Raw genomic sequence first — 24,397 nt, forward strand, 5'->3', positions numbered from 1 at the left:
TGTGGGGGGAGAGAGATGGCAGAGTTTTGAGAACGGACGATCTGGACGTGTGTCCATCAGAAAGAGTAAATTTGAAATACTGTATATCATGAACTGATATATATATATACATGATGACTTTTGAATATTATTATTAATGTAAATGCATTGTTTGTTCTCTATCAAAATGTTTCATTTGCTAACCATCCCTATCAGTAGTTAGTGCCTTCAGTAGTTAGAATCTTTTATTTAGCGCCCGCATCTCGTGGTCGTGCGGTAGCGTTCTCGCTTCCCACGCCCGGGTTCCCGGGTTCGATTCCCGGCGGGGTCAGGGATTTTCTCTGCCTCGTGATGGCTGGGTGTTGTGTGCTGTCCTTAGGTTAGTTAGGTTTAAGTAGTTCTAAGTTCTAGGGGACTGATGACCATAGATGTTAAGTCCCATAGTGCTCAGAGCCATTTGAATTTTTTTTTATTTAGCTGGCAGTATTGGCGCTTGCTGTATTAAAGTAATTTGAGTAACTAAGATTTTTTGTGAGGTAAGTGATTCATGAAACGTATAGGTTATTGTTATTCAGTGCCATTCTTTTGTAGGGGTTATTGAAAGTCAGATGGCGTTACGCTAAAACTATTGTGTGTCAGTTTAGTGTTGATCAGAATAAGTAAAGAGAGAAATGTCTGAGTACGTTCATTTTTGCTCAGCTGTTTGAAATCAAATAACGTAAGAGGTTTATCAGCACAGTAATTCATAAATTTTTCTAACGAGATGTTTCACAGGCGCGAAATAGTCGTACAGGAAAATCCCCACTTCATCGCTACCTCGGAGATGCTGTATCCCATCGCTCGTTCGCCGACTATAACGCCAAGTTCAGACTCATCTAAATCTTGATAAGCTGCCATTGAGGCAGCAGTAGGCGATCTAACAACTGCGCCAGACATTTGTTGCCGACAAAAGCGCCGTATTCTGTCTGTTTACATATCTGAATAGGTGTGTCTATACCAGTTTCTTTGGCGTTTCAGTGTGTAACTACGACGTGTTTCGGGAATACAGCCACATTGTCGAGTGCGTGTTGTCACTTGTTCTCACACGCGGTCGTATATATGTGTTTACTGCCGAGTGCGATGCTGCATTTTTCCCGTCTTGCTACGTCTTTTCGACTGCAATAGTCACACACTTTTGCACAGACTATCTGGGTTACTCAGCCACAGATGTAAAACAAGAAACGAGATCCCATCGGAAGTAAAGCTGTGAGGACGGGTCATGCGCATCGGAATAGCATTTCCCCGCGGTAGCCGAAGATCGTGGGTTGGAGTCCCGGTCCGTCACACAGTATTAAACTATTAGCAAGTTTTGTAAAACAACATTTATTTTCAAGTATCTTTCACGCACAAGAAACAGTAATCTCATTCCATTTCTAACCTTGATAAGTCAATGTTGACACTGGTATTAAGTTTTCTTTGTATCTGAGCAGCATTCGGAAAGAAGCATATGTTTTCCTCATTAGAAAACTATTAAATGTATCACACATCCACGCGTTTCCCCTAATTTTTTCTACGTTGCATGTCAGAGCAGTACTACAGTAGCAAAATTTATTATGCAGAGAGTAAATACTATCACAGTTTAATTACAAAGTTAAATAGTTATAAACACGAAACTTGTTTGTATTTCACTTTACAGGACGGAAATTAAAAATATAGCAAAATGCAGCAACTCGCTCATTAATAACACAAATTGGTTTATCGTATAGAAAACCATAAACGAAAATGAGAATGAATTCGCGATAAGCCAGTACTTATCAAAATAACAGATTGGTGCAGTGACTGATAGGAGAATTTCATTTTCTTTGTGAGAAATAAACTCACAAACGACCATTTAAATCGGGTCACGAACTTCTGCGTGATTTGGAAAGCACGAGATACGTGCTGGCAGGATTGAAGCTCCTACGGCGGGGCAGCAGTCGTACTCTGAAGTCTCGGTCGGTAGGAGTATCGCTCGTCACAGGCGAGGTTCCGGGTGCGACGTCCACAGTTATCATCGATAACGGCGTTTCGACGCGATTCCTTTAATTTTTGGATCGACAGGAATGATATAGATATGGATGACGTCACTTACTTCATGTAATATAAAGGACAGCGTTACAACAGATCTGAACCCAAAACTTAAGATGCAATACTTCCACTCACGACTTATGTCTACCGTCCACATACACTGTTACACACTTTTTTCTAATTTATCGGCCATAATTTATATACTGGGAATTGCGTGACTGTAGGAAATCTTACATAAAGACACAAAATGAATTTTTTTGTGTTATTAACTTGAAACTTTTGAGCTTGTAAGGTCAGTCATATTGCACTACGCAAAACAATTAAAGGAGCACTTTTTCCAAACCCCGTCATTTCCCCCATTACGCTATAGAAGTGTGAAATTTGGCTCAAAGGTGCCTACAACCTCCCTCTGTAATGGAGCAAAAGTGTTGCGCCCTGCAAAGTCACCCTCGCGCTCGCCGATGCTTCAGACAACACTGTGTCGACATATGTAAAACAAAGGCCAGAGTGCACAAGTTCAAGTGCGTTAATGATGTCACTTCGGCACCAAATTTCGCCACAGTTCTGCCCGACGCCACCGTGGACGTTTCGCACGTTGTGAAGGTCGTCGCATTTCAGTTTATTCATATCTTTTCTCTCCTCTCGATGCTTCTAGGGTGGAGGTCAGAAACACGACGCCCATCGTTGACATCACGCGGACTTCTTACCGGTGGGCAAGGAAAACATTTGAAACACACCGCCGCTCAGAATCGACAGGAAAAGGACTCTGGAAATGGCAAATCGGCGTCAATGAAACCATCCCTTCTCTTCGAAGGTTCATTCACATACATTTCGCAGTGCGGTGTGGAAAAGAAGGACGTGGGCTGCAATTCTATTGAATGTAATGCGATCTCTTCGGAGAGTAGCGCGACTGCAAAAATGGTTCAAATGGCTCTGAGCACTATGGGACTTAACTACTGAGGTCATCAGTCCCCTAGAACTTAGAACTACTTAAACCTAACTAACCTAAGGACATCACACACAGCCATGCCCGAGGCAGGATTCGAACCTGCGACCGTAGCGGTCACGCGGTTCCAAACTGAAGCGCTTAGAACCGCACGGCCCGGCCGGCAGGAGAGCGCGACTGGAAGTTTCGCTCTGGTGCACTACTGGAAGGGAGGTCGCGAAACAGAAATGCTAAAAAACAAACACTCTTCAAATTTCGGTGAATAATTCTGAGAGGTCGCTGCTGGTTCCACCGTGTATACCAGAGCAAAAGCTGCGGTTGCGCTGCACTCCGAAGGGGTCATTCCATGTACAATGGGTTTGTAGCCCCATGCTGTCCTTACAGGAAGAGGTCCCTAGCGGTGGGGCCGACTTTCTGAAAAAATCTTAATGGTGAGGCAGGTTAAGGTGCAAGGAATCACACTCTAAAAGTATGGGCCCTCGTTTGTGGGTAATCAATGAAAAAAATCGGATGCTTTATAGCTTTAAAAATAGTTACAATTTACAGACTGGTTCCAAAGCGTGATGGTTAAAGTATCAGCCTCACATCTAAAAGGTTGTCGGTTCGAAACTCGTCGGGTACATCGAATTTTTTTTATAGTTTAAATCTTTTTCTAAATGACTGATCATTATTTTCATTCAATTAATTGCTTTACATGCTATTTCTTTTATTCGTATTTCTTTGTCACATCTTTTTATCAGCATTTTAAGTTATTCAGTTGCTCTTATTATTTCTTCCAATCATTCTGTTTTCCACTTGGAATCTTTGTGCATGTGAACTTAATTATTTTTATTTATCTATCATAATGTTTAAACATTTGAAAGTACCGATATGAGAAACAGAAATGGTGAATGCAATGAAATGGACACAATTAACCCGGAGTTCATACAGATCAGTAACCAAAATTACATGAACAAGGATCCCAAGTCCAAAAAGGCTGATAGAATGAAACGTAATAGCAATATGGCGTGACAAATGAACAGAAGAATTTACTTTCAAACCCTTCAATTGAATAAAAATAGCGATCAAAGTCATATCGATAGAGATTTAAAAATAAATCTATGTATCTGATGAGATTCGAACTATCAACCTTTTGCACGCATGGAACCAGGGTATGAGTCTGGACCCTAGCGTACATCACCGTATAGATTGTATAAGAAAGTTGATCCAACCGCTGGGGACCTCTCCTAGTTAGAGCAACGCGCAGGGGATGGCAGCGATGTCGAACTTGCCAGTGATGTCATCAAATTGCTCATCGCACTGTCGTTTTCAACCACGAAATGTGTGTAAACCAACGTCCAAGGGAAGGGGTCGTTACACTGTCACCCTTTACATCATCCAATGAGGTGTTTTCTTGTCAATTCTTAACTGTGGTGTGTCTTAAATGTTTCCCTTGGCTACCCACAAGCAAACCCTGTGATTCCAACGCTGGGAGAAGCGCTACTGATCTCCATCGCATAAGCGTCAAAGGAAGCCGTGAAATGTGGTTCAAAAGGGATGTGACGAATTCTCCATTGCGTGACACGTTCACGGTAGAATTGTGGTGCAATTTGGTGCCAATGGGTCATCACCAACCCATTTTGCACCACACTACACATGAACTTCTGAGCTTTGGCCTTTTTTTTTCGCGAGTGTTTGACACATTGCTGTCTGGCATGTATCCGAGCGTGAGGGTGAAGTCGCAGGGCGTCACACTTTCGTATCACAACAGAGGAAGATTGTAGGCACGTTTGAGCCACCTTTCATTCCCGTTTCAATGGGCGAAATGACGGGATTTCAAACAAGTTACCCATTAATTGTTTTGCAGGGTTACTTACCATTTTGATGCTCCTTCCGCAAGATAAGGGACACAGCCTACATAGAATACCATCGAGCTGTCTACAACTCAAGTGCAATACAGTTAAGGTCAGACTCCACAATGACTGTGTTACGCATCCGCCTTACTTCACACAAATAGTTCGCAAGCGGTCGTCCATCCGCTACACCTGGACATAAGCAGACACGCGCTTCCACTCAGAAGACAGTTTTATGGCAACCGTGAGACAGTATCAGGACAGTTTGTCAGCAAGTGTCTGAGGACCCATCTTCAGAGGCCACCAAGAGGAGCCAAACTGGACACAATGCAAGTAACATCAGTGATCGTTCGCTGGATATGGAACTACACCAGGGTTTTAAACAGATTACTGCAAGTGAACATTGAACTATCTTGCCATGCACAATCTTCATTTTTCAATTACGTATTGTAGAAGTTCTTCAATAGATCATTGTAAATTGTTGCTGATCTGCGTTTCCGTCTATTTATGTTACAGCTGTTGCCCAACGCTATTTGGCGCTGTGGCGAATCCGCACACTTGCTGCGTGCTAGCAAGCCACCTCGTTACAGCGACCACTTCGCCGGCAGGAGGTCTCTCTTCCTACCACGTTTGTATGTGTTGGCGCTAATGTTTATTGTTTCTTTATAAGACATTAGACTTTTGTGAAAGATCTAGCCAGAGACTTGAAGATTGACAAAATTAATAGGTGGCGAAGTAAACACTTGGGGAGAAACGAAAGGGGTAACGAACGTCCTGTGCCGCACTCCACAGTTGCTTTTGTATGGCCTCCACGTCGCCAGGCCCTAGAAAGACAAGGCCAGTTGCGGCATTTACCGTGCACAGCTACTCTTAGGAAGATCACACAACAACACAAAAGACGTAAGCAGTGTACTTCAGTACTCAGCGCAAAATTATCCCAGTCCTTTCCAGCTCCTACAGACTGTGTCTACAATACTGTAGATGAAATTACTTTGATAAATGATTCCTCGTGCAAAAATAATGGCAGATGGCTACACAAAATGGGTGTGAAAATGTTTATTTACCGAGGTACAAGGGTAGCCTATAGAGTGACTGTTGAAGCAAGGGTTGTTGGATACACTCTAGTCATTTATATTTCTCTTGTTAATAAAGAACACCTTTTTCACATAACAAATATTTCTGTGCTTGCTGCGGTGGAGGCCACGCAAAAAATCTCGTTCTAAACAGTCTACAGTGATGCGCATCCACGCTGTCTTCGTTCGTTTCCTTATGACCTCAATCCACTTTCCATTACTTGCTCTTAACGATCTTTTCTCATTTGCTGCACTCCAGCAATAACCTTCGTTCGTATGAATGCTTCCTCTAGGGCTGCTGAGAATAATTTACAAGATATGACTTGTTGACTGACTCCTCTTTCAATTCTGAATATCCTGCAAGCCTGCATCGATCTGCACTGAGTGGAATAAGTATCTGTAATACTGAAAATTACTTTACTATACAATAATAATATGAAAATACGTAACATTACTGTTGACCAGAAAGTGCAAGTGAACAGTAACTTTATTATTCTGTAACTATCATGGAGTTTATTTCTGCCTTTGCACATGAACAATAGTTCTTGAAATATTTTATGATTGTTCTGACCGACAGTTCATAAATTAGTTTACGTTCATCTTGATAAAGGGAGGGGTTGCCAAACTTTTCCTCTGAGAATCCTGGTGCTTTGACAGAACACCTAGTTTATTCGGTGGTTACTTCAATCTTAGGTGTAAATAACAACATAGAAATTATTATAATTTTTTTAAAAATAGTATCGTGAAAATGTCGAAAAGAAACGCCATGTTATTAACAGTTTTTCGCCGAGCATTATTCACTACCCGCGGAACACAGTTTGGGAAACCCTGGTCTAACGTAGTGGACGTTTTGGAACTAAATCTACGTGATATTAATTTCAGTCAGCTGTTTGCTGAGACGATAATCGAAAGCGAACGCGCAAACACTTGTTGCGAGGCAAAGGAGGCAGCGAACGCTCCGTAGCGAACGTGTACTCATTCGCCCCTCCAGTTACTTTTGCATGGCTTCCACATCGCCAGCCTCTAGAGCAGCGAGACCAGACCCGGCACTCACCATGCATTGTCAATTAAATATAAGGCAAGGCAAACGTACTAAAGATATATAGCAGTGCACAGAACCACAATCAACTTCTGTAGGCATGAATACAATTTTTTTCAGCATAATAACACGTGTAATTGAAAAGAGACGTAACTTTCGTCAACAAAACGTGCATCTCATTTACTTCACTTTTTGGTCTGCTAGTCAACAAATTAAAAAAAACTGAACACATAAACACTTGTGGGAAGACGAGGGGAGTTATGGAATGCTCAACAGCGAACACACACTCACTCGCCTCCCGGTTACTTTTGCATGGCTTCCACATCGCCAGCCTCTAGATCAACGAGGCCAGACCCGGCACTCACCATGCGTAACTACTATGGGCAAGATTAATACACAAGAAACTCAATTTTTTCACTACCTTATATATAAGTAGATATAAGCATAGCAGTAGATGTACAGAGGGTAATCCCGATCTCCACCAACAAAAAATTCAAATGTGTGTGAAATCTTATGGGACTTCACTGCTAAGGTCACCAGTCCATAAGCTTACACACTACTTAACCTAAATTATCCTAAGGACAAACACACACACCCATGCCCGAGGGAGGACTCGAACCTCCGCCGGGACCAGCCGCACAGTCCATGACTGCAGCGCCTCAAGACCGCTCGGCTAATCCCGCGCGGCCACCGACAAAAACTTCGAAGGTTTTTAGGAGATATCTTCTGAACACTTCGATATAAGCGACGCACGGTCTGCGGTGGCTCTCTACAGAGTAACTGCACTCCGTTTGATTTCCCGTCCCCGTTTACCTGTGAGTCTGGACTGTACCGAAAATATTTGCTCAACAGAGCAAATGTCGACGGCATGCGTTGCGTATCTTGTTCGGAAACAAACTTGTTTCCTTTGCTCACTTTCGGTATTTTTTGTTGACAACACTATTACCGGTAGTTGCGTCGCAACAGCTATACACAGCGGTAATGACGGGTTTCTCGATAAAGAGTTGCCTACCCTGCAATCGCGTAGGGATTCACCGAGTACTGTGGGACACCGGCAGAACGACGCTATGGCCAGTTGCTCGCGCAGGGAAGGGACCCACACCAGAGTGCAGCGTGACGTCAGAGCGCTGGTCCGGTGCTCTGCGATTCGTAATGTACGATTTTGTAATTTATATTATAGGTTTTTTAGATTGCCGTGAATATATTTTCTTAAAGACACTCTTAAGTGGGATAACAATCGAAATAAATCGCAACTGTATTATTGCTCTGTGACAAGTAATCGGAGACCATAGGACATTTACGATTAAATACTCTGTGGACTTCGGGTTCCCCGTGTACACCTTTAATTTCAATAAATAATGAATGTACAGTACCACAGCAGAATTAAAGCAAAGTCGAACATTCCATTGTTAGTATACAGTTCCAAGATAACATCACAAGCTATTGTCAGTGCTATTGACAAGGGGTTTTACATTGATTCCGTATTTCTGGATTTCCGGAAGGCTTTTGACACTGTACCATACAAGCGGCTTGTAATGGAATTGCGTGCTTATGGAATATCGTTATCAGTGGATTCGATATTTTCTGTCAGAGGGGTCACAGTTCGTAGTAATTGACGGAAAGTCATCAAGTAAAACAGAAGCGATTTCTGGCGTTCCCCAAGTTAGTGCTATAGGCCCTTTGGTGTTCCTTAACTATCTAAACAATTTGCGAGGCAATCTGAGCAGCAGTCTTAGGTTGTTTGCAAATGACGCTGTCGTTTTCAACTAATAAAGTTACCAGAAGATTAAAAAGAACTGCAAAACGATTTAGAAAAGATATACGAATGGTGCGAAAATTGGCAGTTGACCCTAAATAACGAAAATTGTGAGGTCATCCACATAAGTGCTACAAGGAATCCGTTAAACTTTGGTTATACGATAAGTCAGGCAAACCTAAAGAGCGTAAATTCAACTAAATACCTAAGAATTACAATTACGAACAACTGAAATTGGAAGGAACACACAGAAAATGTTGTGGGGAAGGCCAACCAAAGACTGCGTTTCATTGGCAGGACACTTAGAAAATGTAACAGACCTGCTAAGGAAACAGCCTACACTACGCTTGTCCGTCCTCTTTTAGAATACTGATGCGTGGTGTGGATTGACGGAATACATCGAAAAAGTTCAAAGAAGGGCAGCATGTTTTGTACAATCGCGAATCAGGGAGAGAGTGTCACTGAAATGATACAGGGGAAAAGAAGGCTCTGAGCACTATGAGACTTAACTTCTGAGGTCATCAGTCCCCTAGAACTTAGAACTAGTTAAACCTAACTAACCTAAGGACATCACACACATCCATGCCCGAGGCAGAATTCGAACCTGCGACCGTAGCAGTCGCGTGGTTCCGGACTGAAGTGCCTAGAACCGCTCGGCCACAGCGGCCGGCTGATTTGCAGAGTATCGATGTAGATGTATACATGTCTACTGCGAAGAATGCTCTTCTGTGGCCGACGTTCAACTGGACGATCCCTATAACGTTAACCAACGCTGCTGACTACGAAAATATTCATGTAAAATGAAACCGTCTAATTTGGTTGTCTAGAGGATGCTGTTATGTGTAGGTCTCTTCCACCTTTCGGAGCCAAATTTTGCGTCGGATCGCGATTTATTAAAACGTATGCAGGTATCTGGGCAAAGAAAAATCTGTGATGTACTTCATTCCGATTATGACGGTGCGCTAGCACGGCTGTAACGGCAAGACGTCAAAGAACCTGTGCCTGGGCATCTCGTAATCTGCGCTGCTCGCGCCAAAGGCCATCACACAAAACAGCCCTCTCCAAAATGACAATTTTTTTCAGATTTTACACATTCCGGGATTCCAAAAGGAAGCACTATAGTTTTAATTGTTAACTTTGTTATTAATGACACAAATTCTCTACTTATACTCAGTGGGAAAAATTCTCCGCAGAACCGCGATTTGCGCTGGAAACAACTGACAGCTTCAGAGTGTCTGGGAGGCTATCTGCTACGAGGTACAGTTGGTAAGGTCTTATGGGACCAAACTGCTGAGGTCATCAGTCGCTAAGCCTTCACACCACTTAATCTAACTTAAACTTACGCTACGGACAACACACACACCCATGCCCGAGGGAGGACTCGAGCCTCCGCCGGGACCAGCCGCACAGTCCATGACTGCAGCGCCCTAGACCACTCGGCTAATCCCACGCGCCACAGATAGAGTTGTAACGTTATAATGGCTCTGAGCACTATGGGATTTAATATCTGAGGACATCAGCCCCCTATAACTTAGAACTATTTGAACCTAACTAACCTAACGACATTACACACATCCATGCCCAAGGCAGGATTCGAAACCGTAGCGGCCGTGCGGTTCCAGAACCGCTCAGCCACACCGGTTGGCTGTAAAGTTATAAAACTGAGGTAGAGGTCTCATCAACTGGTTTAAACGCCACAGTGCTCTGTTGGTATTTCCTGCCTTTTTTCCGATCTCTAAACTGAGTTACAGGACGGACCCATAGTTTAAGGTGGTCGCTGAAGTACGGTGCAACTCGGCACTTGCCACATTATCAATCAATATTAGTGGCGTGGGAAGTGGTAAGTGAAAGACAACAGTCCTGGGTATAGAGCCCTGGACCTTAAGCAGAGTACCTCTGAGCTGCTGGGGCACTATGGACGTGTATCAGGGGTACAGCTGGTTAGAATCCTCATGTCGCCCGACATTACATGCGTAGCGTTTGATCGACAAAGGGCAGTATCATACAGCACCCCGCAAATGTACAACGGAGAAAGTTACGCGATTCACATGGTCCATTCCAGGAAGCTCGTCGTCGTACGGAATTGTGCAGAGAGGAGAAAGAGCTTAATTGCACTTCATCGGTAACAGGCAGCGAGACAGGGCGTTTCAAAGTAGCCCGTGGAAACCGCAAAGCACTCCGCTGCAGCACTGCACTTGATCGCGCGCTGTGAAGCGGCACAAATAGGCGGCGCCGCAAAAAGCAGCCGCGGCCGCCTTAAACACGGCCACGTGACGGCGCGAGGCCGGCTGCGGCCCACAGCGATTTAAACGCCGCGCGCCGGACTTCCAGCCGCTCCGAGTCCGGGCCCTTAGCAGCCGCGATACCAGGGACACGATTTCAGGACTTAAACCGTGTTTCACACGACACAGCAAAGTGTGTCAACTTATTCTTTACTCTCAGCTTTATCCGTTGTAATATGACTTCTAATTAGTAGAAAGGTTCTGGCCGTCCACGTGTCCTTTTCAAGCATTTCACGGGTAGGATATCTAGATTTCAAAAATTCATTGAAAGGCATAGTAGGGTATCGTTTAACTGAATATCGATCAGCCAGAACATCGGCGCGTATGCGCGTACAAGTTCGGCCGGTGCTATCCCGGCTAGTTTCCTCTCTCTGACAATCGTCGCCGTTACTGTTGCTATTATTGTGTTGTTGTTGGAAACACCGCTCGTGCCTGAAGTTTTATAACTACTATAGGCTACCGTAGACTGTCGTAAGTGAGCGTAGAATGCGCTAGTTTTCCCAGCAGCTCCGGTCAGTTAATGTCGTACCTACAGTACCATTATGTTAGGTGTGTTGCATACCCATTCGGCCGTCACCTCATGACGATCGCTTTCCTTACAGTACATGGGGACCGTGTCTTACTAAATTCCCCTAAAAACGGAAGCAGCGAATCCTCTGGTTATTGAGTGACGGTGTATAAAGGGCCGGGTTACCTATGAAACATTTTTATTCTGCGTAGTTATCGTCCTGTCTATTACTTAAAAGTAAACAGTACTTATAGCAAAACTGGAATTGTCAATGTTCAATCCCGGTTTTATTCGAAAACTTTTGATTTCTAACGTTAAACAGGATGTAGATAAAGAAAAATACAGATTATTCATATAACGCTAGAAAACGCAGTTTCTTCAATAAGAAAGTAAAATAAAAAACTCAAAACAAAAATATATCTAACGTCAATTATCTATTCATTTTACTGGCTGTTGAGCTCCGTGGCGAGTTGCTGTACATGTAAGAATAACATCAAACATCGCGTCAGTACTTCATCGAACTCATATAAAACGTGTTTCTGTTATTGATAAACAACTTTCGCATTTATCAATAGTAACAGGAAACTCTTGACTTTGATCATCATGAAGAACGTTCTATTGAGTACAAAGTAACAATAATTACATATACATATATTTTTGTGCATGTAAACTGTACTTGCATCAAAAGTTATTATTTTGGTACATAAAAGCGCAGAACTTAAGCGATCAACTACTTTTTATTACGTATAAAATGCAATTTATATTCTGTAAGAATTAAAATACACAATGGACTAACACCGAATGATGTGCGGCACTAATTACGTGCAAAATAACCAAACAAGCGAAGGGAAGTCGTCGGCTCCCAGTTTCTCTCTCCCACACTCATTTACGTTTCTTCCTCTATCAATGCTACCAATAGTACCGGTAATCTTACCTATTCCTACGTTATTTATGTTCAAAAAATGGTTCAAATGGCTCTGAGCACTCTGGGACTTATCGCTGTGGTCATCAGTCCCCTAGAACTTAGAACTACTTAAAACTAACTAACCTAAGGACAACACACACATCCATGCCCGAGGGAGGATTCGAACCTGCGACCGTAGCGGTCACGTGGTTCCAGACTGAAGCGCCTAGAACCGCACGGCCACACCGGCCGGCGTCATTTATGTAGTGTATCAGAATCACCGAACCAAAGTGTTTTCGTGGAGCGTTACTTGTGACAGATCGTGTTGCTGTCGTGGCGTTCGCAAGGAGTGTGATGAAACTTATATCTTCGCGGAGACGGTCACGAAGTGAATTCGTGAGTAGCCGCTCCAGTTGTCAATATGTTCCTCATTTTAGTCTACGACCAACATCGGCTTTTATATTCAAGACGTTTACTATTAGATCTGAAACTTACATTGTAAACGCATGATACAATACGTTACGCAGTAGGATACGAAAAACTTCAAGTTTACACTTGTACAGTATAAGCCCAGAAAAAGAAAAAGGAGATAAATATAGCTCACACTGCGCTATGGTGAAACAACGGCAATGATTACGATAGTAACACTCGGTTCGATTTAAAAATAACGTGATAGATAATATCGTAGGAAAAATGGGCGTGAAACAATTATGTAAATTCAGCACTTTGATTCACAACAAGAATTCAAATGCTTTATAGCCTTAAAAGCAGTTACATTTATGAAATGGTAAGAAGAAGTCATGTTGTCCAATCGCTGACTTTGAAAATGTTTACAAGATTTAAAGAAAAGAAATAACGAGTCTCAGCTCTGCAGCAAAAACATTTTTTCGACTTCTTTCCCTTCCCCCGCGGACCTAATTTAACAGCCATTTTCAACTTTTTAAACGAGGCCGAGCAGTCAGTTTTTCTAGTGTTATTTCTAAGATGGGTGACACAAAATATAAATGTGGTACGTACAGTTGTGTGTGTAATTTAGTATTTCTTTTATTCCTTTCTGTCTGATGAACACTGTTATTGTTTTCGTAAATGATAGTTTATCCGGAGACTCTGTTATCTAACATTCACCCGTCCGCAATAGTTTTGGATAATCGACGCTCAACTGTATTTCATTGCATCGTAACAGCGCAAAGTCAAAATCTCACTCTGCAAATAAAGCCTAACTATGAGCAATTCACTCTCTGTATTTAGTTTTCTCCTTGAAGTGCCAGTCCAGTAACGTATTTACTACAGATTACACGGAGGAACAACGATTAGGGGTTACTGGTCCGCCGTTGACGATGTTCTTAGAGACAAAGCAATATTTTCTATAGGAAAGGATAGATAATGAAATCAGTTACATGCTTTTAAATGGAACAATCCCAGCATTGGATTTAACATTGGATGGAGCTTTTGATAATACAAGACAAGGTCAAGTATAATTGGTTTATGAACACTTACTACAGACAACTAGCAGTTTTGATTCTCGACGATGTTGCCAACCGAAAACATTTCATTTACGTTGAACAATCATTCTTCAGAAACAATAAATCATGAAACTTCCTGGCAGATTGAAACTGTGTGCCCGACCGAGACTCGAACTCGGGACCTTTGCCTTTCGCGGGCAAGTGCTCTACCAACTGAGCTACCGAACAACGACTCACGCCCGGTACTCACAGCTTTACTTCTGCCAGTACCTCGTCTCCTACCTTCCAAACTTTACAGAAGCTCTCCTGCGAACCATGCAGAACTAGCATTCCTGAAAGAAAGGATATTGCGGAGACATGGCTTAGCCAACAGCTTTTTGCCACATACGTAGAGCAGAGAGCAGGTATGGTCGAAGGACGGCAAAAAGGCAATCTGGTACGGGAAGAAATCGTTTGAACGGCGTTTAGTTTTACGCTGGCCCTACTATTCCAACCGTCCAGTCGCAGGAAGACAGTGCCATAATGAAGCTGATTATAATGCACAGGCCACAAGATGATAGTTTTGTAAGCATGAGTATAATCACATTGCCCCACGTAAGTCCAAAATGGCAACAGAGTGTATTTATCACTTCGAGTATTGCCAGCTCTCCATAAGGTGGACGCCTCACACGCAAACGGAACGTGCTACTCTTGCGCAGCAGAATGCAAATCGCCCGAGGATAAAGTTTCCAGTTCATACAAGCCGTCAACTAATGTGGAATTAACACAGTATGACTTGTTGGGGAATCCCCAAGAGACTTTCAGCAGAAGAAGGGCAGCGTGCGTCAGTGATGTGCGCAGTTGGCGGCGCTGGTCTCCTGCAAACAGGCAGGCTGTTTATGTTATTAAACGCCCAGCGGGAAAAACAGCACGCGGCACGCCTTGTCGAAGCAGTACACGTGCGTGTCGGCTCGCAAGATGCTGCCGTACTGTGACCTAGGTCCAGAGTACTGTGTGCACCTCCCAGAGATATGCGAGTGGCTAAGTAGCAGTGTGGGGTGTAAGCGGTCTTTGTAATTCGGTTGTTTCACTGTTAAAATATTTTCCCTGAAAACAACTCGGGCAGCAAATGCTTTACTTACTGCGGACTATCGCTGTATGGCATCAGGGATCAGACTGGTCGAAGAACCGTAGAGACTTTAGGCTTTCCTGACTGCCAAGAAGACAGTCGTACAATTTCGGCCATTCGTATCCAGTCTTACCGGACGCTATATCTAAAAAGACTATCAAAAATTTTCTCCAACACATTTTTAGGAGTATACATAAACAACAACCTTAAATGAAAAGGCCGCATCCTATAATTAACGAAATTCTCCTTTCAGTTAATTTCGCAGTACGTCCAATTACTGATGTAGGTGATTTAAAAATTCAGGAAGTAGTTTATTCTGCATATTTTCTTTCCTTCATGTGTTAAGGAATATTTCTCTTTTTTTACAAAATTTGGCAAAGAATGAATACATGGACAAAAACAAAAACTCTACAGGGGCATAGTATCAGTACAGAAACTAGCCAAATACACAGGTATACACGTGTTCTCAACCTGCCAGAGCAAACCAAATGCCACGTAATGTGCTGGAGATTTAGACTTTTCCTCTACCTACTGTAACCTTTTCACATGTTGACAACGCGATGGGACCCTAACGTCGAGGTAGTAGAAGTTTTATAATAGTGCCTGGCAAGCACTACTATGTTATAACTGCTAATCGTCTATGTTTTCTCACTTCCATACAAAGCTACACTACAGATAAATACCTCCAGAAACGACTTCTTAACTTAAATTTATATTATATACCAGCTGTTACCAGCAGCTGCGTTTGCATACCAGTAATTTTGTTATGATGAGGGATGGCGAGTAAGTAAGCTACTGTTGTACGTGCAATAAAGTCAGCTTCCCTCACGTGTCGCCCCGCTCCGCCCCCCCCCCCCCCCCAAAGCTGTAGTGACGCATGATGCGGCGGCATGCACAGTATTACTGCCAAACGGTGCGTACAGAGGGACGCATCTATGCATCGTGCTATAGAAGAAGCTATACAACATGTACATTATGCATCAAATAGTGTGGAATTATTGATTAAACACATTGGAAGAATGTATAAGCATTGTATTCATTACTTAGAATCGCACCATGTAGCACATTTCAACAAATAAACGTATTTTCACAAATATTATAAGTATTTTAATATTAAAAGTCAAGGAGTAAAAAGTAAATATTTTACCTAATTTGTGAAATATCTTCGAATCAATAAGTATTTTGTACTACACACGTTCCAAAGTAGCCTACGTTCTTCCTCGGTGTTCAAGCTATCTGCATACGAAATTTCATTGAGATCAGTTCATTGGATTAATCGTGTACACTTATACATTTATAATATTAGTGCGGATAAAACTTTCAATAATTGTTCTTTTTATGTGATCCAGTCTTGACGAAACAAACCCTATACAGTGTTCCAAGCTATTCTCAAATTACCTTTGAAAACCCAAGAAAATTCGTTCAGCAGTTTTGGAGCAGCATGTTCAGACAGATATACTCAAAAGTTTTACAGATTTATTATTGGTATAGATTAACAAATTCCTTTTTTTCAAAAATGCTTCTCCTGCTATTATCAGTAAGCATTTTATGTCCTCTCTTCTTTTGCCATAGTCAGTTAGTTTGCTTCCCAAATACCGAAAGTCGTTTTCTCCTTTTATTATAAATACATAAAACAGCAACCAATCACTTTTTAATAGTTATTTATTATTCCCTGAACCGGTTTTAGAACCTTTTTAGGTTCCTCTTCAGATGGTTTTCTGGAAGTTACGTCACTATTTCTAGCATAATACTCTGTGACAAGAAGACAGAAACGCTTTAATGTGTCGCCATGACTACTATTTATCTGTCGACATGGATGCAAAATTTAGTTCTTTACTTACTGCGACAGTATGGGCGGCTTTTTTCGTTAGTGTCCATCTGTCTGTTTCCATTTTTATTGCCAGTTGGTACACCCCTTCGCACACTTTTACACAATCTGTATTCATTTACACTGTGATAACAAAACTTTGCCAGCAACCAGCATGCGCTATACAACTGTTGCTTGTTTTTTTTTACATGTATTAAAGTCGATGTAAGGGCAAATATTTTAATCAGACTATCGATAACATGAGAACATAAAATAAATATATGAATTACTACAACAACAAACTTTAGTGATCTGTTCGTATATTAACGTATAATACAGTCAGTTTATGTTGACTGTATTGTATGTTAATATACGAGTATAAATAGCGATGTAACTTCCAGTAAAGCATGTGAAGATGAACCTGAAAAGGTTCGAAAACCGGTTCATGGAATAATAAATAACTATTTTATACAGTGACTGGTTGCAGTTTTATGTATTTTCATTCAATTAACAGTCACGGGTTCTAAAATATTCGTGCTGGACAAGCTTCAATTACTTTTATTGTCTCATTTCATAGTCTCATTCATTCAGTATCACCTGATTCCATAACCGTTCATTTACTTTTAATACTGTTTACCTTAGAATCTCCTTTCGAGACACTATCTATCTCGTCTTCCAAATTGTCTCTCATTCTGACATTATTACCTAGTCGTCAGGAAGCAACAACTTTTTTTTTGTCGCTAAAATTTAATTCCCTTTCCAAATGACTCCTCGCTTATCCTTACTGCTCGCTCGTTGTATAGATGGCAACAACGTAATACGCATCCCCAGCTCACCAAGAAGGACCGTTAGGTCTCATCTAGTAAGAAGTATCAGTGACCACTTGTTTCGACCGCCGTTTTAACCCCCGTGCTGGCTAACGCCACACCATGTGTGGACACGGAGCAGCGCCGTGCGTGCTCACACACGGCCCGTGCCAGCACGTAACAGGTTCTCTGTGACAAGGCGTGCTGACGGCGCGCCGCTGAATTCTGTTTGCAGCGGCGACGTCTGGCGGTTGCGTCACGCCGCCTGCTGCCACAAGGACGGCGCGCGATTGCAGAGGCGGAGGCGGCGCCTGTCCTTGGCTCAGCTAGGCAGCTCATCCTAATCAACCCGACCTATCTCTCTCTCTCAACTTATCTGAGCCTCAATGGAGAACAGATACGTACTGCTACTCGCCAGAGACTGAACATTATTACTGACAGCATTCATTCATAGAAGTTTCTACTACTCTTCAGCTACGGACCACGTTCACCGCCAATACAGATCTTAACTTCCGCGTGTCCTCAGTTGAGGCCAGCTTCCAGCTGTTAAAAAGGAGGACAGCAAAAATCTAATACAAAGATGTAAAATTCACTGTTGGGTACGAGAGAAAAATCTGTGAGACTAATCTCAAAGTTCAGTCATTTTCATCTCCGAAAACCTCTGTGCGAATACCCCTATAACAATGACACAATTTCTGTAATCATAAACTACTTTTATGCAAGGGGGGTCCCTGACATCAAAACGCGACTGGTTGGATCCTAAGCATAGAAAAATATCTGTTACAAAAATGCATCCAGTGCACATTTTTCAGTAGAAAATGGATATCAAAGAAATGCAATTTGGCACCGCTGTAACCACCTGTAACAAGTATCTTCACTCAGCACGCTGTAGGCGCGCTGCGCAGCTAATGTAAAGCATATAGTTTCGTGTTATGATACTCTAGTTCCAGAGTTCGATTCCAGGTCTACGTGCGTTTTTTTTCTTTGACCCGCCTAGTAATGTTGTAGTACACTGTACCTTAAACGGTAAGTACACTTCAAATACAGTGTTTCTAACGTTAGACAAAACGATTACTGGTCAGACGTTGGACAAACATTCACAGCCGGCCGGTGTAGCCGAGCGGTTCTAGGCGCTTCAGTCTGGAACCGCGCGAACGCTACGGTCGCAGGTTCGAATCCTGCCTCGGGCGTGGATGTGTGTGTGTTGTCCTTAGGTTAGTTAGGTTTAAGTAGTTCTAAGTTCTAGGGGACTAATGACCTCAGATGTTAAGTCCCATAGTGCTCAGAGCCATTTGAACCATTTTTGAACAAAAATTCACACTCAGTTAAAAATAAATTACCTGTCACAGGAAAAAAAAAAATAACTTAACGATATGGAGTCAAACGTACATGCCGTGACAGTGGATCAAATGGCTCTGAGCACTATGGGACTTAACAGCTGAGGTCATCAGTCCCCTAGAACTTAGAACTACTTAAACCTAACTAACCTAAGGACATCACGCACATCCATGCCCGAGGCAGGATTCGAACCTGCGACCGCAGCGGTCGCGCGGTTCTAAACTGAAGCGCCTAGAACCGCTCGGCCACAGCGGCCGGCAGTGACAGTGGAAGAGGGGGAGGAGGGGCTATAACCGAACAAAGGGAAGCAATACTGTCAACGGAGTGGAAAGCACGAAGGGGTGTCGTGCGGGGAAGGGAACGGAGTAATTGTTTAAAGGCAAAATACGGGTTAAACGGTGCACTAATAAAATCTAATGTGCTCTCATTTCTGTGTAGCAAATCCCCGTTCTTTAAAGAATCGAACTGCCACATATAAAACAGCTTCAGACATTTGACTACATTACAAATGAGTTAAAGTGTCAGATATTTGCCTTTAAGGATGTAAACGAGAAAAAAATTGTTGCAAGTCGCGAACTGAATATTAACTGGGTAATCTGCGCTCTATTTCAATCAAAAGCTAGTTTTTCACGCTTCTAAATGACGCTGTATCTCCTGAAATGTGTGTCGTACGTTGATATAATTTTGCAGGTACATTCAGTGACCTGTGTAGGTACTGTCTACACAGTATATTGGTAACAGACTTAACTGTAAAGAGGAAAATAAATCAATACGTCATGCTTGACGCTGAAGTCTGTATAAACAGTGAAAATGTAGTAACCTATAATTTTCTTTCCTTTCGTCATTTTGTGTGAGATGTCAACGAGAATGACTTTTTCGTAATAGTTTTAATTTGTGTGTAATCTTTGTCGGAAGTCGCTCTCATTCTCAAATAATGGATGAAAGAAATCAGCTATTAGCGCGTCCTCAGTTACACTGCGTCAAGACAAACACAGAGTTCCTGATTAGATCCCCTAATACTTGTCTCATCGTGTTAAATTTTTAATCAAGTTACACCTCTTTATGAACAGATTATGACAGCATTAAAAAATTTTAAGTTTGGTCAATGATTACGCGAAATATTCACAATCTTGTTTTTGCTGCCCCTACGCTAAAACTGGTAACAATAACTTGGTTCTGGGAGGTTTTAGTAATATACAGGGTCTTCGCAAATTCCCGTTACAAACTTCTAGTACTTACAGAAGGGAGTGAGTACATAGTATTCTGAATAGGAACCCATGTCCGGAAACTTACTGTTTCCGTTCTACGACGACTTCAATTCAGATGTTTAACTCATCCACTTCTGCCTGAATTGAATTAGGCGTGACACAGTACAGTTATTAGGTAACAATTCGACAGGAAACATAACTAAACATCCATTTATCGCTTAAGCACATTTGATTGTATTAACACTAAAACATTACGTGTATACATTATTCCAAAACAAAAAAGAATCCAGCATACTGTACATTCAGAACAGTACCGGTGCATTACAACAGCAAAGGACGTAGCCAGGATTTTGTCAAAAGGGAGTTACTCTTAAGATTTCCATAAAAAATGATAAAATATTTTACTCCACAATGATCTCGGAATTTTCACCAAGTGGAGATGTAATTTCCGCACTCAGAAGTGCCGTGTGTGTCGGTAAACCACTAAGAAGCGGTCACGTTCCAATTTCCCTTCACCTTCAACGTTATTTTACATTCTTCTTGTTTCAGGGTGGATTTTAACTGAGGAACTGATCAGGAGCGGACGAGCGCTAATTTTTTGGGACATGGTGATTATTGCCGAAAGGGCTTTAGGAAGAAACAGACACCTATTCTACATAGAACTAGAACAACTGGGGTGGCGAAACTGCAAAGGATCCGGAATTATTCAACCTTACACTTCCCCAAATTTCGTCATTTAATTACACATCTCTCACTTCTTGCAGTGAAATAAAGATCATTTTCCGCATTAAAGAATGTCCCGGCAGACAATTCATGAGCCTAAATGAGGAGAATTTGGATTAGTACTGCCTCAAGACAAACACAGAGTTCCTGATTATAGGCCCTAATGCTTCTCTCATCGTGTTAAATTTTTAATCAAGTTACACCTCTTTATCGTATGGCTTTTAATGCCGGGAGTCTCCATAGAATTCAATGTAGCTCTTTTCATCCAAGCAGAGAGGCTGCGTCTTTAAATGCACTGGTATCTTTCAGGAAATAAAGTTATTGTGAAGAAACTGGCCTATGGTAAGTGACCAATCACGCAATTGGTCTAAACAGAAAATGGGGAACCACAGAAAACCGCTTTCCGGGTTACTGTCGGATGGATTGAAACTACCTCGCCTCCCGAATATAGGGATTGCTAGCTCAGTGGCCCAACACGCAGAGCTACCCCAAGTCGGTGGAGAATTTGGAAAAACTGGTTGTTGTACATTTTTTTTAAATAAAAGAAAATGTATCACAACAAAAGATTGAATTCTGACATTGTATGTTTTTCCTTTAATTGTCGCATGTTTAGTCGTCTGATACTGCATGAATGCATGTGTATTTTAAGATTTAATTGTGCATGGACTTTCTGGCTTCAGTTATCTCAGTATTACAGGAGCGTAAATAGATTTAAGATGGAAGGGGGAGGAAGGGATTCAGAGCGGAGTCGGTTCGGACAAGTTCACGCAGCCCGACGAAAATATCTTTTAGAAACGAACGAACAAACCGTAGAATGTGCTGTCATCCCGTAACCCTTCCACACTCCACAAACCCCTCCCCATCGTCCCGTATCGAAACTGGTTTTCGTAACTGAGTACCACCTGGGTGACCAGATTTTTTAAAGAAATGCAACCATCGCCGTTTGGGCGATATTTTTGTTGATCAACGCGATTTTTGGGCGACACAGACAAATCCAAGTGCATTTTTATGCACTGATTTTAATGTAATTTTATTTGTAATGATATTTGTCGCTCCGCTGCCTTGTAAAATACTGAAATACTGCCACCCCAGAATTCTACCAGCCTCTAAATAACGAATCCAATGCTAATATTTAACTGCTACAGATGGATTACTAGGCTATTATAGAAGTGTGTAGGTATTTTTAATTTAACATAACGCTAGCGGATGAATCAGAGTTTCTTCTAAATTTCTCTTTTGTTACAAACTTATTCGTAATTAGAAAGTATCACAACAGCACACAGCACAAAAAAATAAACAGTATCGCTTACATTTAATTCAGCTGCAAGTAAGAACAGAACTGAACTGAACTGATAACAAAACAGTAACTGAGCTCAGACAAGACCAACCACTGGTCTTTTCTACAATAGGGATGGGCGACAGCCGATAGAACTATGGATGTATAGGCAAATTAAAACTACCGTTGGCCTTGCTGGCTATTGATAGCGCGTCCCCCCTTTTCGCCATATGTCTGAAAATAAAAATATATTTCAGTTTCACTACACGGCAGCTAGGCCGTGTGTAATTTCATTTAGGTTATAGTTGGGGTTCGGACCCCTGGACCGTCCCCTCCACCACCCACCCCACTCCACCCGTTCGTCTACGGCCTTGCAAACTGCGGCTCGATAAGGCGACCACCGACGTTGTTACATCGTACCTATGAAGCACGTTCTGTTATACACGCTCCATCCCATCTGGTGCCTCTTTAATTTCTAGCGCAGCGGCCAGAACTCGTGCCAGCAGATCTTTCTCTGTCTCGTAAAATAAATTCTGCATACGTTGAGTGAAATCAGGTGATCGTGTGACGTAGTAAACATCAGCCTGTCTACTCTATCGCAGACCAGAACAAGCAATTCTGAGACTTTTCTTCTTCCCTCAGCAGACGATGACGCGCTGCAAATCTGAACTGAAACCGTTCCTATTCAAAACATCATGAACTCAACCCGCTCTACAAATCTTTGAAGTTCATAATTGGACTTTCCGAACTCAATGTAGATAACTGCACGTGTTTGGTGTAAATTATAGTTGGTATCAAAACGTTAAGTAGCCGGTGTACCGTATCATGCATTCTAATATCAGTAAAAAATTGTTCCTTGATCTGGAATCGAATCTCAAAACTCGAGTATTCTGTCGCAAAACTGTACCCACAGAGCACTAACTGGAGAGCACTTGTCGCACATGTAAGTACAGTGTTGCCAGAATGCCTTCCCCTGACGTCCAAATTCTACCAAAAATATGCAAGATGTGAAATTTTGCCACAAGTATTTATGTGCTGTTAGCATACAAAGAATGATACTACGGCGTCCGACTGCACGACTAATGGTTCAATCTGTAAATACGAGGGGGAGCCAAAAATTATCTACATTTTCGTCATAACACACCTTTAAAACTTTGACACTGCCTTCTACGTATCCACCATTACAGTTTGTACAGTTGTACTACTTCAGATGCATTCTGTCAGTAACAGAGTAAACATATCCTCGGTGGTAGTCATTTGCACAAGGAGGAACATAGATCAGTGATTCGATTTCTTTGGTCGGAGGGTATGAAAGGACTGAAATGCATCGTATACTTCAAGCACAATACGATGACAGTGCCGTGTCCGCACGACCATCTCACGAGTGTACCGTGAATGTCAGGAATCCAGTAAAACGTCAAATCTCCGACATCGCTGCGGCCGGAAAAAGATCCGACATCAACGGCAACTGAAGAGAATCGTTCAGCGTGACAGAAGTGCAGCCCTTCCGCAAATTGCTGCAAATTTCAATTCTGGGCCATCTATGAGTGTCAGCGTGCGAACCATTCAACGGAACATCATCGATATGGGCTTTCGGAGCCGAAGGACCACTCGTGTACCCTTGATGACTGCACGACACAAAGCTTTACGCGTCGCCTGGGCACGTCAACACAGCCATTGGACAGTTGATGACTAGAAACATGTTGTCTGGACGGACGAGTCTCGTTTCAAATTGCATCGAGCGGATGGACGTGTACAGGTATGCTGACAACCTCATGAATCAATGGACACTGCATGTCAGCAGTGGACTGTTCAAGCTTGTGGAGGCTCTGAAATGGTGTGGGGCCTGTGCAGTTGAAGTGATATGGGACCTCTGATACGTCGAGGTAAGACTCTAATGGGGGACACGTACGTTAGCATCCTGTGTGATCACCTCCATCCATTCATGTTCACTGTACATTACGCTGACTTGGTGAAATTCCAGCAGGACAATGCGACACTCCACACGTCCAGAATTGCTACGGAGTGGTTCCAGGAACACTCTTCTGAGTTGAATCATTTCCGCTGGCCAACAAACGCCCCAGACACGAATATTATTGAGCATATCTGGGATACCTTGCAACGTGCTGTTCAAATTCAAAAGGTCTCTGAGCACTATGGGACTTAACTTCTCAGGTCATCCGTCCCCTAGAACTTAGAACTACTTAAACATAACTAACCTAAGGACATCACACACATCCATGCCCGAGGCAGGATTCAAACCTGCGACCGTAGCGGTCGCACGGCTTCAGACTGTAGCACCT

The 24,397-nt window shown here is 42.4% G+C and overlaps 1 protein-coding gene and 1 non-coding gene across 2 annotated transcripts in view; both read right to left on the reverse strand.

The window, feature by feature from the left end:
* The window catches only part of LOC124777581 (forkhead box protein O-like), a 668,269-nt gene that overhangs the window by 177,119 nt on the left and 466,753 nt on the right, over window positions 1-24,397 (reverse strand). The window lies entirely within an intron of this gene.
* Window positions 13,983-14,056, reverse strand: Trnas-cga. Its single transcript has one exon. It is a non-coding gene; the product is annotated as a tRNA-Ser (tRNA).

Source organism: Schistocerca piceifrons, chromosome 1 (genome assembly GCF_021461385.2).
Source record: "Schistocerca piceifrons isolate TAMUIC-IGC-003096 chromosome 1, iqSchPice1.1, whole genome shotgun sequence".
Lineage (NCBI taxonomy): Eukaryota > Metazoa > Arthropoda > Insecta > Orthoptera > Acrididae > Schistocerca > Schistocerca piceifrons.